Here is an 18,615-nt window from a genome sequence, read left to right as displayed (position 1 = left end):
TCTCTAGCACTTGTGTTTTCCTTATTTTTGTCTTTCTTTCATTAAATCTTTCCATATTGTCTGCCTGTCCGTCTATCCGTCCTCTCCATCCATCCGTCCATCCATCCAAGCATTGTCAGACAGCAGGGTACCTTCCAAATGCTAGGTATTATGAAGCTGGACTTCACAGATTAAACCTTAATCAGTGGCTCTCAACTCGTGGGTCTCCGCCCCTTTGGCAAACTTCTGTTTCCAAAAAAATATTTAAATTATGACTCAACAACAGTAGCAAAATCACAGTTCTGAAGTAGTAATGAAAATCATGTTATGTTTGGGGGTCAGCGCTGTGTGAGGAACAGAGAAGCACAGGGTTAGAAGGATAGGCGGGTGGGTAGGGCGCTGTTCAGGAGGTAACAAATCCAGTGGGGAAAAAAGGAGAAGGGTCTCAGGCTGTAAACATGGCGGGGCTTAGTCTTTCCATGTTGCAACTGGAACGTGGTTCGAATCTCGAGTCAAGGTCTCAGAGGGAAGTGCGTGGGCCTAGTGGGGACCTATGGAGGAAGGTTTGTATAGGGGTGATTTACAAATGGCCACAGTGCAAGGAAAACTACCAGTGTGTTACCTCTCCTACCCTAGAGATTGTCGGGTATCCTTACACCCAACAAAACCAGAGGAAGAAGAGGTTTGGGATACTCTGAACATCACTAGAAGTGGATGGACACATGGGGAACTTGGAGAGGGAAAGACTAGTTTCAGTGACTTTGAGGGGGCATGGGGGGGCAGGAGACTATGTTCTTCTCTTCTGCTTCTGATGTGTCCCCTTCCCCGCCAACTGCAGACCCATCCAGAAGCCAGAAATCAAGAGAGTCTTCAGTGTAACCCTTAACTTCTGCTGTTAAGTTTCTGATTAATCATGGTCTCTCTAGCCTTCCTAACAGATCGTTTTGTCTGTTGCCATGGTTCCCCTGATCAATTAACTTGAAATGACCCATAGCTGTGAAGTCAGGGCAGGAGCTTGTGGCTGGAACAGGGAGGCAAAAAACTGAAGTGGGTACCACAGAGGAACACTGCTCACTGGCTTGCTCCTCATGCCTCACTTGGTTTGCTTTCTTACCCAACCTGCCCAGGGGTTGCATTATCCTCAGTAGCCTAGACTCTCTCTCAAGGTCAGTCATTTCTCAATAAAATCCTCCATGGGCTTGCCTGCAGGCCAGTTTGATGGAGGCGGTTTTTCTCAATTGAGGTTTCTTCTTCCCATATGACCTTAGCGCCTGTGTTACGTTGACAAAAAATTAGCCACTATTGTGTTCTAAATCACCTCCAGTGTGTCAGGAAGGCTAGCTTCCAGCATCTAGGGACAGAAGCTCACAGAGGAGGAGAGCTGGCTGGGAGCGGAGGAGGTATGGTAGGAGGGACCCCAGCAGACCCACAGCTTTTTTGCTCTCAGACAGAAGAAGTAGGAATAAGGAAAACCTGAACTATGTTATGGTCCAATTGAGCGTCCAGTGAGGCTACACCTGGGGTGTTTAGATAGAGTCGTGTGCTCCCTTAGGCTGGGTACTTTAGTCTCTTCCTCTTTACTCCGGCATCCTAAATATCATCATAGTTTTGTGTATGATGGGAATTTTTCTAGCTGTTGATTTGGCCACTGGAGTGGTTGTGTCTATAGGTACAATCCTGAGGATTACTGACCATTGCTCTGCTCCGAGTGATCATGTCAGCAGTTAACTGTGTGCACTATAGCCTTTGCTTTGTAGTTATTGGGGGGGAGGCAGATGGAGCCAGAATGAAAGGTCCTGGGGAGGGGAAGGGGTGTGCCCAGGAGAGGGGAGCACACATGCACTCTTGGGTAGATAGACAAAGGTGGTATCGGGTTGTGCAGCTTTCTGGGTTGCTTTCCTGAAGATTCTAAAGAGCTCAACAACAAAACCGCCTGTCTAGCCCTGCTAATGTCAGAGCTTGGCTGCCCTAGGGAGATTGGGCCAAGAGGTAGAGAGCCACAGAGAGGTGGGGACCACAGAATAGAGTTGTTTGTCTAGCCCTGTTAATGCCAGAGCTTGGCTGCCCTAGGGAGGATGAGCCAAGAGGTGGGCAACCACAGAGATCACAGAATAGAGTTGTTGGGACTGGAAGGGTGTGGTGTGCAGCTCTCGGTCTCTGAGTCCAAGGAGGAAAGGCCTGCACAACTTCCTAGGGGTCTCAGTCTGTGGTCATGTGGCCCCGAGGCTGTGGGCAGCACTGTGGCAGAAGCACCTGGTGGTAGAAACTTCATGGCAGCTTGGAGAGATACAGAAATAAGAGACAGAGGGTGAGAGGAGGGAGCTAGCGTCTGGAGTTCTGATAGCTCTTTCAGGGTGGGACATGCTCCTAGGACCCACCTTCCTTCTACCTTGAACTGATCCTACCTGTTCAAGGTTTCCCATGCCTCCAACTAGAGTTGGCAACAGGGACCAGGCACATAAGGCCATTTAAGATTGAAACAATAACAACTGTCTTATTCAAGTCCCGTGAAGTTACTGCTCAAAAACTAGCTCAAGAGCTAATGATCATAGGATGGGTCAGTCATTTATCCAGACACAAGGGACAGCCTATAGTTATTCTCCTCAGGTGGACTGGCCAGGCATCTCTGCCCTGCAGGCTTCCAGTCCTCCTTCCTACCCGCCCTTACCTTGGCCTCTCTTTTTAGCACAGCCGCCTAATTCAAAATCTGTACACGGAACATCTGGGCTCTCCGAGAAGTAACTAGACATTGGCGGTTTAAGTCTGGAGCCTGAAAACCAGCCAGACGGGGCAGTCACGGAGCCTATTCTGGTTCCAGAACATAGAGAATTTAGCCTCTCCCCTTGAAGGTAGTGCTCTCAGAGAACAGGTAGCCACCTGTAATCTGCCACAGTTACCTGGCTGTCTAGGTTTCTGATTAGAAGAACCTAAGGTCCCCCAGCCAGAGCAGAGATAGGTCCAGGGTTTTGGAGCCCCTTTCAGAAATAAAATGAAAATAACAGCACCCAGACACCCAAGGTTCCTGCCTTTGCACCTCTGGTGACCTCTGCTTTGTTCTGGATCCCTGAACCCCACCTCCTCACCCTGACCCCTGACTCCCCCCCTCCCCCAGTGGATGAGCCAGTGTGGAGCTGTGTGCTCATGATGATGCTACCCATCGCTGTGGAGGGTGTTGTGTTGCATCAGCCTCCCAGAGTTCATAGGGGAGAGAGAGAGAGTGAGAGAGCGAGCGAGAGAGAGAGACCCCCATTTCCCTGGTGCTTGGTACATCTGTGCTTGGGGCAGAGGCTGGGATCTGCTGTTTGTTGCCTGAGCTGCCTGTCTTCTCACCCCATGCTCCTTCCGCTGATCAGAAGGCCATGTTTGAAAGCCTGTTGGTTTATAACCTGATATGTGGTATTTTCTGGTTTTCTTTTTCTTTTCTTTTTTTTTTTTTTTTTACGTTCCTCCAACCTGAGGCTTCAGGCCATCTGTGTGCATTCGTGCACAAAAGGCAGAGAGAAGGGAAGCAGCCCTCTCCACTCCCTCTCATTTCCTTTCCCTTCTGAGAGGGAGGGAAGTGTGCAGCCTCTCTTCACATGGGACTTGATGTCTGTTTCTGAGTGTCTGAGGCAGGAGGCAGGAGGTATGCCGAGAGCACAGCCGCTATGCAGGAGGCCAATCAACTCTTCCAGAGATAAGGGCTCTCTCCTCTCCCGAGTTCCCCAGTGCTTGACATGAAAATAGATTGTTTTTCTAGTCCATGTTTTCACGTGATCATGCCTCAAAAAACAAGCAGTCTTCACGGACAGGCAAAACAATTCCGTTAATTGAGAATTCATTGAGGGCCTAGCCACCTGGAAAAAAAGAAATTCCTCTATAATTTAGAGTTAAATGTGCAAGTGCGCGCATGTGTGTGCACGCAGGCCACGAGGTGCTGTGCTTTTACCAGAGCAGATTTGGCAGAAGGGCTCAGTTAGGAGCCAGGTTCAGGGGAGAAGTTCATATTCAGTTACTCCTTGTATTAATTCTCTTTAATCAGAGAAAGAGGGATTACTCCTCCCGTTGATTCCAACAAATTGAAGAGACTGCCAGTAATGTTCAATATTTTCTCAAGTATTTATTTTTTACTTACTTGCTTATTTTCGTGTGCCTGTGTGTTTATGTGCAGGTACCATGTGGAGGCCAGAAGAGGGCGCTAGATGCCCTGCAAATGGAGTTACAGATGCGAGCTGCCTGATGTGGGTGCTGGGAACTGAACCTAGGTCCTCTGTAAGAGCGGACAAACGCCTAACCAATGGGCCATCTCTCCAGACCTTGTTTTCGGTAGAATGTGACTTGTATGTGGCAGTTTTAGCATAGAGGTACAGTTTGCAGTTGGGGCTGGAGAGGAGATGGCTAGTGGCCAAGAGTACTTGTTGCTCTTTTAGGGGACCCAGGTTCAATTCCTAGCAACCACCTGGTATCTCAAAACAGTTCCTAAGTTTAGTACTAGGGAATCCGATGCTCTCTTCTGGCCTCTCTGGGCTCCAGGCATGCATGTGGTGCCTAGATATGCATGCAAGTAAAACACCCATGCATGCAATATAAAAATAATAATTTAAAAAGAGTTTGCAGTTGCCGTATTTGGACACTGGACTCTTGCTGTACACGAAGCCTTGGCTGGTCATGAACTCGTGATCTTTGTTCCTCGGTGTCCATTGCTGAAAGCAGAAGCATGCACTACCACACTTGGCTCTCTAGTTGCTTTTGGTTTTAGGGTTTATTTTTAATTTTTAATTATCTGTGTGTATGTATGTGACTATATGATTTTGTGTGTGTGTGTGTGTGTATGTGTGACAGTGTGTTGTCATATGACTGTATGTGTGACTTGTGTGTATGTATATGTGTATGCATGTATGTATGCAAGTGTGTAACACGGGAACCTGCCGAGGCCGGAAGAGGACATTAGATTCTCTGGAGCTGGAGTTGCAGGTGGTGGTGAGCCACCCAGTGTAGGTGCTCGGAACTGAATGGGCATCCTTTGCAAGAGCAGCCAGGGCTCTGTACTGCTGCCCAGTGTCTTCTCTGTCTTGCAGTTGGTTGGTTTGTTCCGTTTTTGCCTTTCTTTAAACAGATTTATTTATTTATGTTGTATGTATGTGTGCCTGGATGACTTGATGTCGGGGTGACCGAAGGTCAGGGTGTCATATCCTCCGGAACTGGGGCTACAGTGGATTGGAGCCATCTGATGTGAACTCGTGGTCCTCTGTACTACGAGTTGGCTGCGTGGCTGCCTCTCCAGCTGCTGCTTTCTTAATCTGATTATTTGAGGGAAATTCTGAACTTCAGAGATGAACACTCAATGGTGATATCTGAGGAAAAGGCAATTTGGTATACAAAAATCAACCTCTCTGTCGTTGGTCTCTGATGAATTGATTTCATCCCCATTGCTATCAGTGACTTCTTAAAGGTGGCAGACCCAGGCAGCCATATACTACACCAGGAAGAACCTAGGGGGTGGAAGGATGGGATGGGTGCAGTGAAGAGCAGAGTAGTAGGGCAGATTTGCAATCCGAGCTCCATCAGAGCTGTGTGGTCCTCCGGCTTCAGTTCTGACTGTTCAGTTCTGCTCCTTAGGGCCAGAGTCCAGCACGCAGGATGCAGTTGTTTTGGACCTGCATAAGGTGCCTGTGTCTATGAGGGGGAGGGAGACAGCTCCTGCTCTTGATCTCCACCGGTAGAGCCTTCATCCTTGTAACCGGGATGCTTTGCATTTGCTTCTGTTGGACATATTCCTAGACACCCTTTATGTGTTTCAAGGGAAACTCTGGAACTGTGCAGGGTGTGAGCGGCTGACTTGGCACTAGCCCTCTTGACAATGCTCAGCTGCCTCAGTTGCTATGGGAATGAAAGCCAGGGACATGTGAGAGTGCTCTGGAAGGCCCAGAACTCCATAGGGGGAGAGGTTATATAATGACATTTTAAAACTGTCCTAGCTATGGGGTGTCTCATGGCGGGTAGGGGTTGGGGCTAGACAGCAGATACTTACTTCTCAGTCTGTGCCAAATGGTTTAATGTCAGGAGAAGGTCTATTTCCTGGCTCAGTGGTGGCCATTCTTGCTGTGTTCTTGAGTGTCCTAAGTGACAAAGGTTCTTTATGGTTCTCTTATTTAGGTACTAATCCCCACTCCCCCTGCCCCCAGGCTTTATTCTTGTGACCTAGTGGTCTCCCTGAGGCTCCTAATACAGTCACTATTATAGTGTAGACTTTGTATGATTTGAATGTTTGGGGCCTCTTCTCCCATGTTCCAGTGTTGAAAATGTCACACCCCCCATGCATCTTACCGAGGCACTTTTAGGTGGTATCTGGGACCCCAGGGAACTTGTTTTAACATCCATTGTGATCCCCCCCCCCACATCTGCCAATGCCTTATATGGGACTCTAGAGCTATAAGCAATACATGTGTGTTTATAGAGTCTTTTGTGGGCATGTGTTTTGTGATAGCATTCCTAACAGTCCACGATAGTCATCTATCTTCCTTCTGTACAGTAGTTCCCCTTCTTGTTATGTTGCCCGGCATTGGGTTTGCAGCCTTCCTTAGTTTAGTGTACCTGCATCTTACCTGGATCATATCGGTGAAGACTGTTTCCAAAGAACATGGCAGTTCCTGGTGGGGGCGGGGCAGTGGAGAGGGTTAGGGTTTGGGTGTAACTTTGGTGCAAGCAAGTCAACCACTGAAACACCTTAAAGCTGGACTCCGTAACTCTTCAGTCTTTCCTCCAAAACAGCTACCTCATCTTTGAGAAGCATCTCTGGAGTTGCTTTCCCAAAGGCAAGATTTTATAACTAGACAGCATTTTTGGGAAAAAATTTTTGAAAATTAAGAAAAAATTTTGTACTGTATTGTATAGGACTTGGGTCTGAAAATTTTCCTGGGGTATCCAGGGTCTGAAGAAAGGATACACAATGCATAGAAAAGCTGGGGTCACATAGGTCATGATCACTCTGAGGATGTGGTATCAACTGCATGAACCCTAACTAGAGTGTATTTATTATGTGCAGTTCAGGGAGGAGTTAGCCGGTCTCAGCAGGATGTCTCTGTAGGCAACATCCTCAGGCTATAAACATCAGGGAAGAGGAAATCACAGTTGCTAGTTTTCCTCACACTGATCAATCATTTGTAAACTCCTATACTTGTACACGGTCAGTATTTGCTCTTGGACCAGAGGGAAGTTTTTTGCCAACTCCTAGCCAGACCCACACAGGGAAGGCTTTGCCAATGTCCCATGGGTTTGAGGCCTTGGTCTTAGACATGGTCGGCTGATGTCCACACATTCACCCAGGACTTCACTTGCTCTATTGAGTCTTAGCAGTAAGTTCCCCTGTGCTCCAGTCATGTCATTCCCGTTAGCATGAATATGTAATAACAATCTTATTCCTTCGAGTTGGGGGGGGTGGGGCAAGAGAGCTTCATGTTTCTGAAGATGCCACTTCTGGCCTCCTCTCTGTTCTTCCAGTTCCAGTATCTGGAGTATGGAAACTCCGAGCTGAGGACCTTCTGGGCTCTTTATGACTTGGGACGAATTATTTTGCAAAATGAGGTTAACAGGCACATGAATGTAGAACCTTGTTTTTGTAAAGCCCAACCAACCTAATTTTTGAAGAAACTCCATTTTGTATGAGACTAGGGGCTAGACTCCAGTTCCAGGAGGGAAATTAAACAAGCCTGAACAAGCCTCTGATGGCAACCCATCCTCCTTAGCAACAGCCTATCAGGCTACAGTAGCGGGGTCAGGGAACACAGGGATACCGTAAGACATCCCGCAGAGGATAGATAACCTAGCCATCCTGTTTGTCAGGAGGTTTTGTCCCAGTGTTCAGTTCCTGCAGATTATGCCAGAAATGCAGTTTTTAAAATATAAACTTACTGATCTGCATCTTACCTGGATCGTTTCTGTGAAGACTGTTAGAGAGACTATGGCAGCTACTGATGGGGGCGGGGCACTGGAGAGGGCTAGGGTTTGGGTACAGCTTTGTTCCAAGTCAACCACTGAAATACCTCCAAGTGTGATGTAACCACAAACAAAACAAAACAAAACAAACAAGAAGCCCTGAATCCCTAGACTCAGGATTCTTACTCTGACCCTCCGGGACAGTGAGTCTGAGAGACCTGGCTTGCAAGCTCAGAATAAAGACCCTTTGTGTTTTACATCAGAAGTGGCTCCTCAGTAGCCTTTGGTACCTGCAGCTTGGGTCTGTGCAGTGTTAGTTAAGGTCCATTTTTTAGAGGGGAAGCTGTGGCTGAGGGAAGTCAATTGCCTTGGCTCAGTAAGTTGTCTTGTGTGCCCACTGTGTTCCGCCTCTGCGTGTCTGCCCCAGTGCTCTCTTCTCCAAACCACTTAGCACTTTAGAAATCATTAGCTTCAGCCATTTATCCAGTGGCCTGCTTTTGTTAACAGAATAAAGGACGAGAAATAAACAGAATCGGCGTGTGCAATCTTTCTCCCTAGAATATTGATCGAGTCCCTCTGTCATGCCCGTGGATTTATTTCAGATGTGTCTTGAGTCACCTGGGAGACCCTGCTGCCCTCCTACAGAGGGACATGAGTGGAAAAGGTCGCCCTGTCCCTTGCTTTCTCCCCAACCTTGGTCCTGTCTCCCCACTCCTCCTGGGTGGTGCTTTCTGAGCTGGCACCGTGCAGGGCCTAGCCTAGCTGTGCACAACCAGCAGCTGTCTGCCTGTCGAGACCATGCTACCTGCATTTACTATGCCAGGTGGATTATATTTTATCTCAGTTTCTGTGAACTGCAGAGGCATCCTGTGCCGTGCTCCTCAGTTGCCACCATCAGTAACCTATGGCCCTTATTTGTGATGCATAGTGATGACTTTTGTCCCTTTGAAATGTGTTTGTTTCCTAGATCCGTCTTCACAATATTAAGGAAGGTAAATAAAATGACTTATGAGAAAGAAGACCTACAGAGCCAACTAACCTGGGCCCATGGGGGCCCGGAGAGACTGAACCACCAACCAAAGAGCATGCATGGACTGCACCTGGGCTCCCTACCCATATGGAGCACTTGCATATAGCTTAGTCTTTCTGTGGGTTCCCTGACAACTGGAACAGGGGCTGTCTCTGACTTGGACTCTGTTGCCTGCTTCTGGATCCCTTTCACCTGTCTGGGCTTTCTTGTCTGGTCTCAGTGGAAGAGGATGCACTTAGTCCTGATGCAACGTGATGTGCTAGGGTGGGTGGGTACCTAGAAGGGGGAGTGGGAAGCAGGGGATGAGGGGTTGGGAGGGGAGGGAGGAGGGGGTCTATGATCAGGATGTAAAGTGAATAGATAAATTAATAGAAAGACAGAAAGAAAGGAGAGAGGAGAGAAACCGTCTTCTACATTAGGGTGAGTTTCTGTCCAGGGGTTTGTAGCATGTCTGGACCTGAGGTGGCAGATCCTGGTCTGCTGTGCTGGAGAAGCCCCGCTGCCATTTCTGGGCATGTCAAGGCAGAGTCGGGAGTGAAAGGAGAGGCATGGCTTTGGCTCAGAGAACCGCTATGCTGGGAGAGGAACCGCCCTATCGGAATCATCCTAACCTCTAGCAGAATATCGTCCTCCATCAGGGCCCATGTAACTTAGGTCATCCCCAGATGGATTCTTCCTGATCCCCTCTCCCTCCCCACCCCCCAGTTATGCAGTCTAAGGCGCAGTCTAAGGGCCACAGAGGTTGCCACAAGTTTCAGGCTCTCTATTCTGCATTCTTGGCTCGAGTCTCATTGAAACCATCTTTCAGCCATGCAGCCCCTCAGTCGTGTTTTCTAGCCCCTAATTTTTTTTTCACATTGTCCCCTCCACCCTTGATGCCTCATCTGGTCCCACCTCTCATCTTTATCTGTTTTTCCCCCCTGAATACCACCCATCATTTAAGGACAAATGTCATCTAATTTCCCTTTTTAATTGATTTTTTCCCCTCTCCAGATCCTACTGTGTCTGGGGTTCTGAGCTTGGGCCTGGTATCCCTGCCTGTGGTCCTCACCCGCTGCTGCAGGAAGACAGGAGGAAATGTACCTACAGAGGGTTGGGTAGTACAGCAGGGGCTGTTTTAACTTTGAGCATGCCGGCCCAGGAGGAGGCTGGCTGGTGCGTGGTTCGTTTCTGTGCTTAATTTGTATTTGGGGAGTGAATTTCATTGCCCAGGCTTGTTTGATTGCTGTACCCAGTGAGATGAAGCTAGATTTATTTTGAACTGTATAGTGTCGCTCAAGGATCAATCCGGGATCCCTCTGGGTCCGTGGTCTTACTGGGGATGGTGCTAGGGTCTGCTGACACGCTTTGTCTGTGGAGATTGTAAGGCCTGTGGGAAGAACCGAGGCCAGAAGCCCACGCTGGAAGGGTTAATTAAAGAGCGGTCTCCCTTTGGGTCTTCAACAGCTCTGGGCAGCCATGGGCTGCTTTTGGCAAATGTTGGAGGCACCTGTTCAGAAATCTGTATCGACTTTTACAGTGGCATCTAATGAGTTTTGACTGACTGCATGTTCCCCGACTTGCCAGTGGCCCTTTAAAGTCCATCTTGCCCATGGAATTGGCAGGTTCGTTTAATTGTCTAGAATTCAGATAAAAACACTTTGTTCTTTGTTCCCACATGACATCATTTCAGAGTATCTCCTCTCCCACAGATTGCTAAGGCTGTTCAATTTGGACCTTAAATTGCTTCTCTTTGAGCAGGGCTTTCAGTTTAAATGGCAAAGGCAGCTCCTTTTGATTAGACATTTAGGGCATCCGTTAGGTTTCCTGATCCAGTCACTCCTGCCACCGCTTGCTTTTCTCTTTTTCCTTTCCTTAAGTCTCTTCCACGAACATGCCGTCATGGAGGCTGTAAAGATGTCGTTTCTTACAGTTTATTTTCTTGTCCGTTTCCTCTAGCGTGTGCGATCTGTTACCAGCATTGTGATTGACTTAGGCTCTACCATGATAATAATACACGCTCCCCCCTTCACCCCGTTTCTGTGGAGCTACTGGCCTTGAACTTGTAACTTTCCCACCCCAGCCTGGAGTCCTGTGATTACAGTTGTTCACTACTGCTTACCGCTCCACTTGGCAGCGGGAACCTGGGAGGGTGGGGCCTGAAAACGAGGCCGACTAAAGTCTGGTGCAGTAGCCAACTTTATTCAGAGCATCAGACAGTTTATACTCAGAGAGTTAAGAAAACTCACATGATAAAAGCCACATGCGGAAAAACATGTTTTTCCATAGAGGCGAATGAGTAACAACTGCTGAGGTAAACTCATTCCTATCCAGTACACCTGGGAGAAGCACGAAAACACATCCCAAGAACAGCTCTGTGTTTTGAAGCAGCTGATGTCACTAGACTCTTGTCTTGTTTTCTTGGATTTTTTCTTACACACACTCAGAGTTCTCACACGACTACGTTCTTGGACTGTGTCCCAAATCATCACCATACCCAGCCTGCTATTTCTCAATTTGAACCAGTTCCCGTATGTACGTCTGAAGTAGAGCGAAGGTTATCAGAAAAGATAAACACCCAGGAGACCAGCCAGTAAGGCAACGAAGACCACCGCCTCTGTTCCCATGGCTCTCCTCATCTGGTCCCCCACACCCTCTCGGATTTCCTCTTAGCAGTCCTGTGAGGTGGGTTTGGAGTGATCAAAGGACCTGTTGAAAGTTGACTGGGTGTGCAGAGGTGTGAAGTTTGCAGACGTGAGCCAGGTGTTGCTGATCTGTGTGCAGAGGTAGTGATGGTTTCCCCCTCTCTGAGGACAAACTCCTCCTGACTAACTTGCTCAGAACGCTGGAAACATTATGGCGGGTCTCTGGGTCTTCATCTTGCTTTACAACTTCTCTGCCACATTATTTTCTGTCTTTTAAATGGAAGGGTAGAGCTGGAGAGTGGGAAGACTCTTTAATATTGAAGAAGGCATTTCAGGGTTAACAGGTCCTAGTGTCCCCCCCCCCCCGCCTTTGTTTTTCTACTCTGTGATCTCAGAAATTCGAAAGTCAGTATCCTTATTATAAAAATGAAGGTTCTCATTTGAAAGTTCACTTGAGGATTAAAAAATAACTAAAAAATGTGCCTATATCATTTAATGTACTTGAAAAAAATATTTTCAGGTGCAGTTTTCTCGTAGAATCATTGCACTATTTTGTGCATTTATTGGCATTCAGGAAGGCATGGCAGACAAGGTGGCTATGTCTGCTGGGAGCTTCCGAGCTGTCAGATGATTAAAGTCACACTGTACTGAATGGTACCGTAGTGTAGTGTAGAATGGTGCTTGGCACAGAATCGTCTGGAGTCCTGATGTCATCACAGAGGGAGTGTGGGATGGAGGTGGGCGTGGAGCGCCTGGAAGGGGGGACCTGGGTGTGGTGATCTTGACTGCCGGCCAGGCTAAAGAGGTCAGGCTTTGTTCATTATTTGTATGTTCACAATGCTAGGCCTGGGATGTAGAGAGATGAGAGTTGGAGATAAACCGAGTCAAAGGCATGGCAGTGCCCTTGGGGGAGAGTTGTTTAGAGCTGTGCTCAGGACAGTGAAAATGAGAAAGAGGCCCAGACAAACAAGAGTTAGAGATGATCTCGGGTTCCCCCCTCCCCCACCCCCTTACAACCCTCAACACTAGAGGAGTTGTGGGGAGTACTTTTAAGCATCGGGGTTTTCAGATAGTCATGAAATTAGAGCAGGCAAACGCACAGCCATTCCCAAAGATGTGGAGACCACTGTGAATCCTGCACAGTGGGCACTGTGGGCCACTGTGAATCCTGCACAGTGGGCACTGTGGCTGGAAAAGCTGTGCAGGGGTCTGCGGGGGCACATGGTGGAAATTCTAGGCACAGCTTCAGGATTTTTCTGTGAGCTTTCTTAACACTGTCCTTCAGTTATGCACGCTTTCCTGACAAGTGGGTGTTAGCTTTTACCTTGCTCTCATTGGTTTAAATTTTCTCTGTTGATAGCTTATAGAGTCTGGACAGTATGGACGGGAGCAACCCAGTACTTCCTCTTTGCCATCAAAAGAGACTCATTTAGAAACTCTACCTCACTACTTCTTCCTCCTCTGTTTTCTCTCCCACTTTCGGCGGAAAGGATGGCCCAAAGAACATGTGTATTGGGACTGTTTCAGGGATGGCTCAGCCAAGCACCGGGATGTCTTTAAGAATTCTTTACTGGCTGCCAATTTAAGCAAAGAAACTGTTGCTATTTGTCTCTGGTGTTTCTCTCGGCAGACAGCTGCCCCCCCCCACCCTCCCCCCCCCCCAGTTCATTCACATTCCTAGCAGAGACCACATGAGTACATCTGCCCCATAGAACTGGTGCAGTAGGAGCCATCACTGTCCCTGACTGTGAACTTGGGAAGAGATGGGGGAGGTTTGTTCCTTCCCTGGACTAGTTTGACCTTGTTCTGCTTTGATTCTTTCCACTGTTGGCAGACTGTGCCCCTGACCCCAACTGCAGTGAATCAATCCTGGCTTGGCGCTACCTCAAACGCCTGGGGCCGGATAAAACTTTGCCCACATTGGCTATATGTTCCTCCGAGCTGCTCCGCAGTTCAAGTCTGTTGATATTTCCTCGAAAACTCTGGCTCCACAGCTGTCACTGGATACTTAATTTATTTGACATTCAGTTTGTCTTGCTTTGTGTTGGACACTTGAGGGCGTATTGGGAGGAGATTTTAATATTGCCCCCTTGGAGCGCGTAGGAGAATACTACCTTTAAAAGCATCTCTTTATTTTAAAGCGCCAGACAATAGCTTTGGCATAGCCACAGAATGGTCCGTTGCTGTGAACCCTGCGATTAGCATCCTCTTCTCTCCTCCCCCCAGGCAAGCCTTGGCAGCAACAACTGGCAGTTTCTAGTTGACTTTTTAAGACTGAATCCCTCTCTTCTGAGCATCTTGCCTACGAGACTTATGATTCATGCCATACGCAGCCTCCTGTGTGTCTGCCTCCTTTTACTTGGCGTGGTGTTCCTGGTGTATCTGGTGACTGACCACATTTTTCTTTGCAGGAGCGGTATTTTGAGTGTGTGTGCATGTGCGTGCGTGCGTGTGTGTGTGTGTGTCATAGGTCCTTGAGATTTCCCAGAGGTTCATTGATCTTTATAATTACCCTGCTCTGTAGGTGTGACCGTTATCACCCATTTGGGATAAGGGAAAAAGTGTGAACGGGTTACATAGCTGACAGTGGGTTGATAAGCTTGGTCCAGCTGCGGACTATGCTCTTGAACATCACACCATGACCTCAGAAGCCAGAGTATACAAGGTATTTTAATGTGACTTACAGTGGCAAAGTCATGGTGGTCCAGAGGAAAACACTGTGGGGTTCCTTAGCTCAGACCTGTGATTCAGACACTCTGGGTCCTACTCGGTTATACTGGACTGATTTAGGACAGATTTAGGACTAAAGGAGTAACGCAGAGCTGGGTGGGGCTCCCACTGCTCTGTCAGGCCGCTGAATCAGCTCTGGGAGGGGCTGTGCCGGAGGCCAAGGTTTCCAGACATAAGTGCACCCGGGTGGGTTGAGGCGAGCAGAGACTTGAGAACAGGCAGCATTCTTCTCTGGAATATAGATGCGTTCACACCCATCATTAAAACACCTCCAGGTCACCACACACAGGCTACATGGTTAGTAACTGAGGCGTGTGGTTGGTGGACGCCATGTCTGAGAGCTTTGCACCTCAACGAGAAGAGTCCACAGGAGGGATCCCTTGCAGTCTGTGTTGAAACACCCTGCCCGTGTCTATTTAAGTCTCTGCGGCTCTGCTTAATCACGTGGGGTCATCTCCGCCCTTTCATATAGCATAATGTCTGCCTCCAGGAGATGAGACGGTATCTCTACACCTAGTCTGGTTCAATGGAGTCGAGGAAGTTATTTTGCGACGTAATAGTTCTGTTGGTGTCAGTTCAGTTATTCATTCAGCAAATATTTAAAGGCCTCTTTCGTGTTAAGAACTTCCATCGCGTTGTGTGACCCGTGTGTACACTTGCATGAGGAGGCGAGAGGACGGCCTTGATTATCATTCCTCATGGAGGCCTGCTTGTTCACCAGGAGACTGTGTTTCTTGATTACCTTGTTTCCCCAGACAGGGTCTCTATCTGGCCTGATCCTGGATTAGGCTTGACAGCCATCCTCCTCCAAAGTGCTGGAATTCCAGGTATGAGTCACCACGCCTGGCTTTCCTGTGGAGTCTAGGGTTTGGACCTGGCTCCCCATGTAGGCGGTGCAAGCTCTTTCCCCCCCTGACGGAGCTATCGCCAGCCCCGTGCCTGAATTATTCTAAGCTCTGTCGAACAAAATAGAGATGGACCTTCTGGTGTCTTAGATCTTAGTCATTTTAGGATAGGGAAATAAGCAATAAGAATAGCACAGAAATTATGGCTTTAAAATGTAATACAATAAATATTATGAATAAAAGGAAAAACTGTAAAGGGAATATAGTCTGGTTAAAATTTTAAAACAATTTTATTCTTTGACAATTCCACACATGAATAAAATGGATGATCATCTCTGCCCTGTCTGTCCACCATTACCTCCTCCCAATGCTCCTTACTCTGTGACCATCCCAAGTTCATATCTTCTGTGACTTTTCTTTTTTCTCTATTTCTCTCTCTCTTCCCTCCCTCCTTCCTTCATCCTTCCCTCCCTCTTTTTCCATCCTCCCCCCTCTCTCTGTCCCACACCTCTTTCTTTCTTTCTTTCTTTCTTTCTTTCTTTCTTTCTTTCTTTCTTTCTTTTTTTCTATAGTTTTTTTAAAGACAGGGATTCTCTGCATTGCCCTGGCTGTCCCTGAACTTGCTCTGTAGATCAGACTTCAGACTCAGAGATCCACCTCCCCCTGCCTCCCAAGTGCTGGGATTAAAGGCATGAACCACTACTGCCTGGCTACTTTTTTCTTCTTAATAATCTTAGAAGTAGGGTTCTACTACTTTTCCTCATGTGTGCACAGGTTTGGAACCATCCACGGAGGCATGGACAACCTATTAACAACCATGCCCCCAAAGGAGAAAGGCTCTCTGTTCCTCAGAAACCATCAGTTGACAAGAACGCTCCTGGCAAGGGTGGGCTTGGGGGCTACTCCTCCGTTTATACTGGAATCTTGACAGGTTTCATCTTGTGCAGGTAACAGCTGTGTGAGCAGATGTGCACAACATGTCCAGAAACCATCATTGGTCTCCTCCCCGTCTGCCAACGTGTATTCTTTCTGCCTTTTCTTCCCCAGTGCTGCCGAGGTCGGTTGGGAGAGGTTAACGCAGTTGGCCCACCCATAGCTACATAGCTAGCATTTATGGTTACTTGTTCTTGAGTCTTTGATTAGATTGTGAGTCTGCAGTAACTGCTACGCAATGTCATAAAAGAAGCCTTTCTGACCGAAATTGAGAGCAACACAATGTCATAGATATTTAGAAGGCATTTTGACAGCGTGACCATTTTTTTTTTTTTTTTAGTGCAGAGTTCTTTTTTTTTTTTATTTTTATTACATATTTTCCTCAATTACATTTCCAATACTATCCCAAAAGTCCCCCATAGCACCCCCCACTTCCCTACCCACCCATTCCCATTCTTTTGGCCCTGGCATTCCCCTATATTGGGGCATATAAAGTTTGCAAGTCCAATGGGCCTCTCTTTCCATTGATGGCCGACTAGGCCATCTTCAGCGTGACCATTTAACGTGACAACAGTGGCTTTTTTTTTCCCCCATCCCTAGGGCCTATGATCCCCAACCATGGACTTTTGTTCCTGTTCATAGTACCAGGCATGAACTCCCTCCTGTAGAACACGCCTGCTTGGGTTCTCCTGTAACAGTTGTGCTACTGTTGTTAGCCCAGTCTGTCCATTTTGCCAGGTATGCAGGGTGCAGTGGTCTATGAGACTGCTCTCCTCCCAAACAGGCTGCATGGCAACTAATTACATCCTGTAAATGAGCTGCCAGGGAGGGAGTTTATTGATGAGTGGGGGTTTGATTTCTCTGCATCCTGCCCTGGAAGTGAGCTGCTTCATGCTTCCTTCTCCCCTCCCTTACCCTCCCCATTGGGGACTTGTAAGCTAGTGCGCTCTCGCAAAATGTCAGCACATGGGTTTGCAGAAGTGTATGAATGCATTAAGAAGCAGAATAGGCATTTAACTGTCAGGCTGGAAGGAAAAAAATGTCACTTTCGCTGGTTAAACAGGGGCTCCGTAGCATATTTAACACTCAGCTTTCCCCAGAGTTGCCTACATGGAATAACCTCTCTGTTTTCGCCAATGAAATATTTGAATAACCTTAAAATGTGTGTGTGATGCTGGCTCTGTGACCAGATGGAGAAGCACTTCTTGGCTGATGGAAGGAAATGCTCTGCCACCAACGTTAATGCTGCAGCTGTAGACACAATTTTGGTTGATTATATTTTATTTTTGAGTGCGCAGTATCTCCAAGTTAAGCTTAAATTGAGTTTGTATTTTGGATTTTTTTTTCATGAGTATGAATTTTCCTTGCCCTTATTGGCTGGAGTTTTTTTTTTTAAATCTCATATGAGATGCATACATTTGTTTACATTTTTCGGATAGTTTCCAAGAAGTCATTTCCACCTCTGGTTCCCCAGGGGAAAGTACTGTGCAAACAGCCTTCGGGTGTTATACACAGTTTAAAGTAAGCTACCCTCCAGGTTGAGGGGTTGCTAAGCTCCTGAAAAATCTGGGCAGCTGGACTGGAGGAGTGTTTTTTTTTAATAGTATAGAATAGAGTTTATTTAGGGCATGGGGAGAGGAGCTGGGGGGTAGTAGAAACAGAGAAAGGTGGGGAGGGGAAGTAGAGGCCGGCCATGAGCACGTGGAGAGAGGGGACAGCGGGGGACAAGGGTAAGAGAAGAGGAGCAACAGCTGTATTGGAAAGGAGAATGTCTATCCTGCCAGAAGGTTAACACCTGGATGTTACAGCAAATGGTGTTCTGTTACTATAACTGTGTGTGCATTGAAGACATTGCTGCCTCGTGGCAGCTTTTTTAAAGCCCATTGTGTGGGAGAGGGAAAGTTGAAAGTTGATTTTAATTCTTTTTTTATAGTGGTGGAAATTATCCTTTGAGTGACAGCATTTCCAAGACCCTGTCCAGTGTGCTACTGGCAGAACCAATATGTGGACCCAACCTCAGCCTCAAGGGCACATGCTTTCTGTGTCCAACTGACTCTAAGGAAGGAGCATGGTGATGCCTTGTTTGGCATCAATATCAGAATGTGGCGCATATCGAGTTCTGAGTATCTGGGTCATTCTTTGTAGAACCAGTGTCTTTTTGCCTGCCTATGACTTGATTTCAACAAATGCTTAGTAAAACGATGCCAATCTCTGAGAACAGATCTTAGCTTGACAAGTGGCCATACAATGACTTGGAGCCTAATGAGGGTCTCGGTCCTTCCCAGCTCCCTTGACAAGGAGCAGGAAGCCTCAGAGTAGCTGCTTTCAGGGCGATCCACCCTGCTCCAAAGTGGTGGTCAATTTTGCCCATTTGCAGTCAGTCAGGAAATTCTTAAAAGAATGGAAGATCTTAAACTAATTGATGTTCATGGAGTGTTCACCAGAATCAGTGTGCCTGTACTCACTTGGTGTTAGTGAAAGGTGGGAACTTCCAGGAAGCCTGCACACTCAGAGTTTATGGTCTGAGAAGCAAGAAGGAAAGATGGCCCCTGATTTTGGC

General features: G+C 47.4%; 1 protein-coding gene across 5 annotated transcripts in view; it reads left to right on the top strand.

Moving 5' to 3' along the window:
* Mb21d2 (Mab-21 domain containing 2) overlaps nt 1-18,615 on the top strand; it is a 98,872-nt gene that overhangs the window by 34,412 nt on the left and 45,845 nt on the right. The gene's annotated exons all lie outside the window — the stretch shown is intronic.

Source organism: Mus caroli, unplaced genomic scaffold, assembly GCF_978045245.1.
Source record: "Mus caroli unplaced genomic scaffold, Mus_caroli_1 scaffold_17, whole genome shotgun sequence".
Lineage (NCBI taxonomy): Eukaryota > Metazoa > Chordata > Mammalia > Rodentia > Muridae > Mus > Mus caroli.
This window is presented reverse-complemented; position numbering and strand designations above follow the sequence as displayed.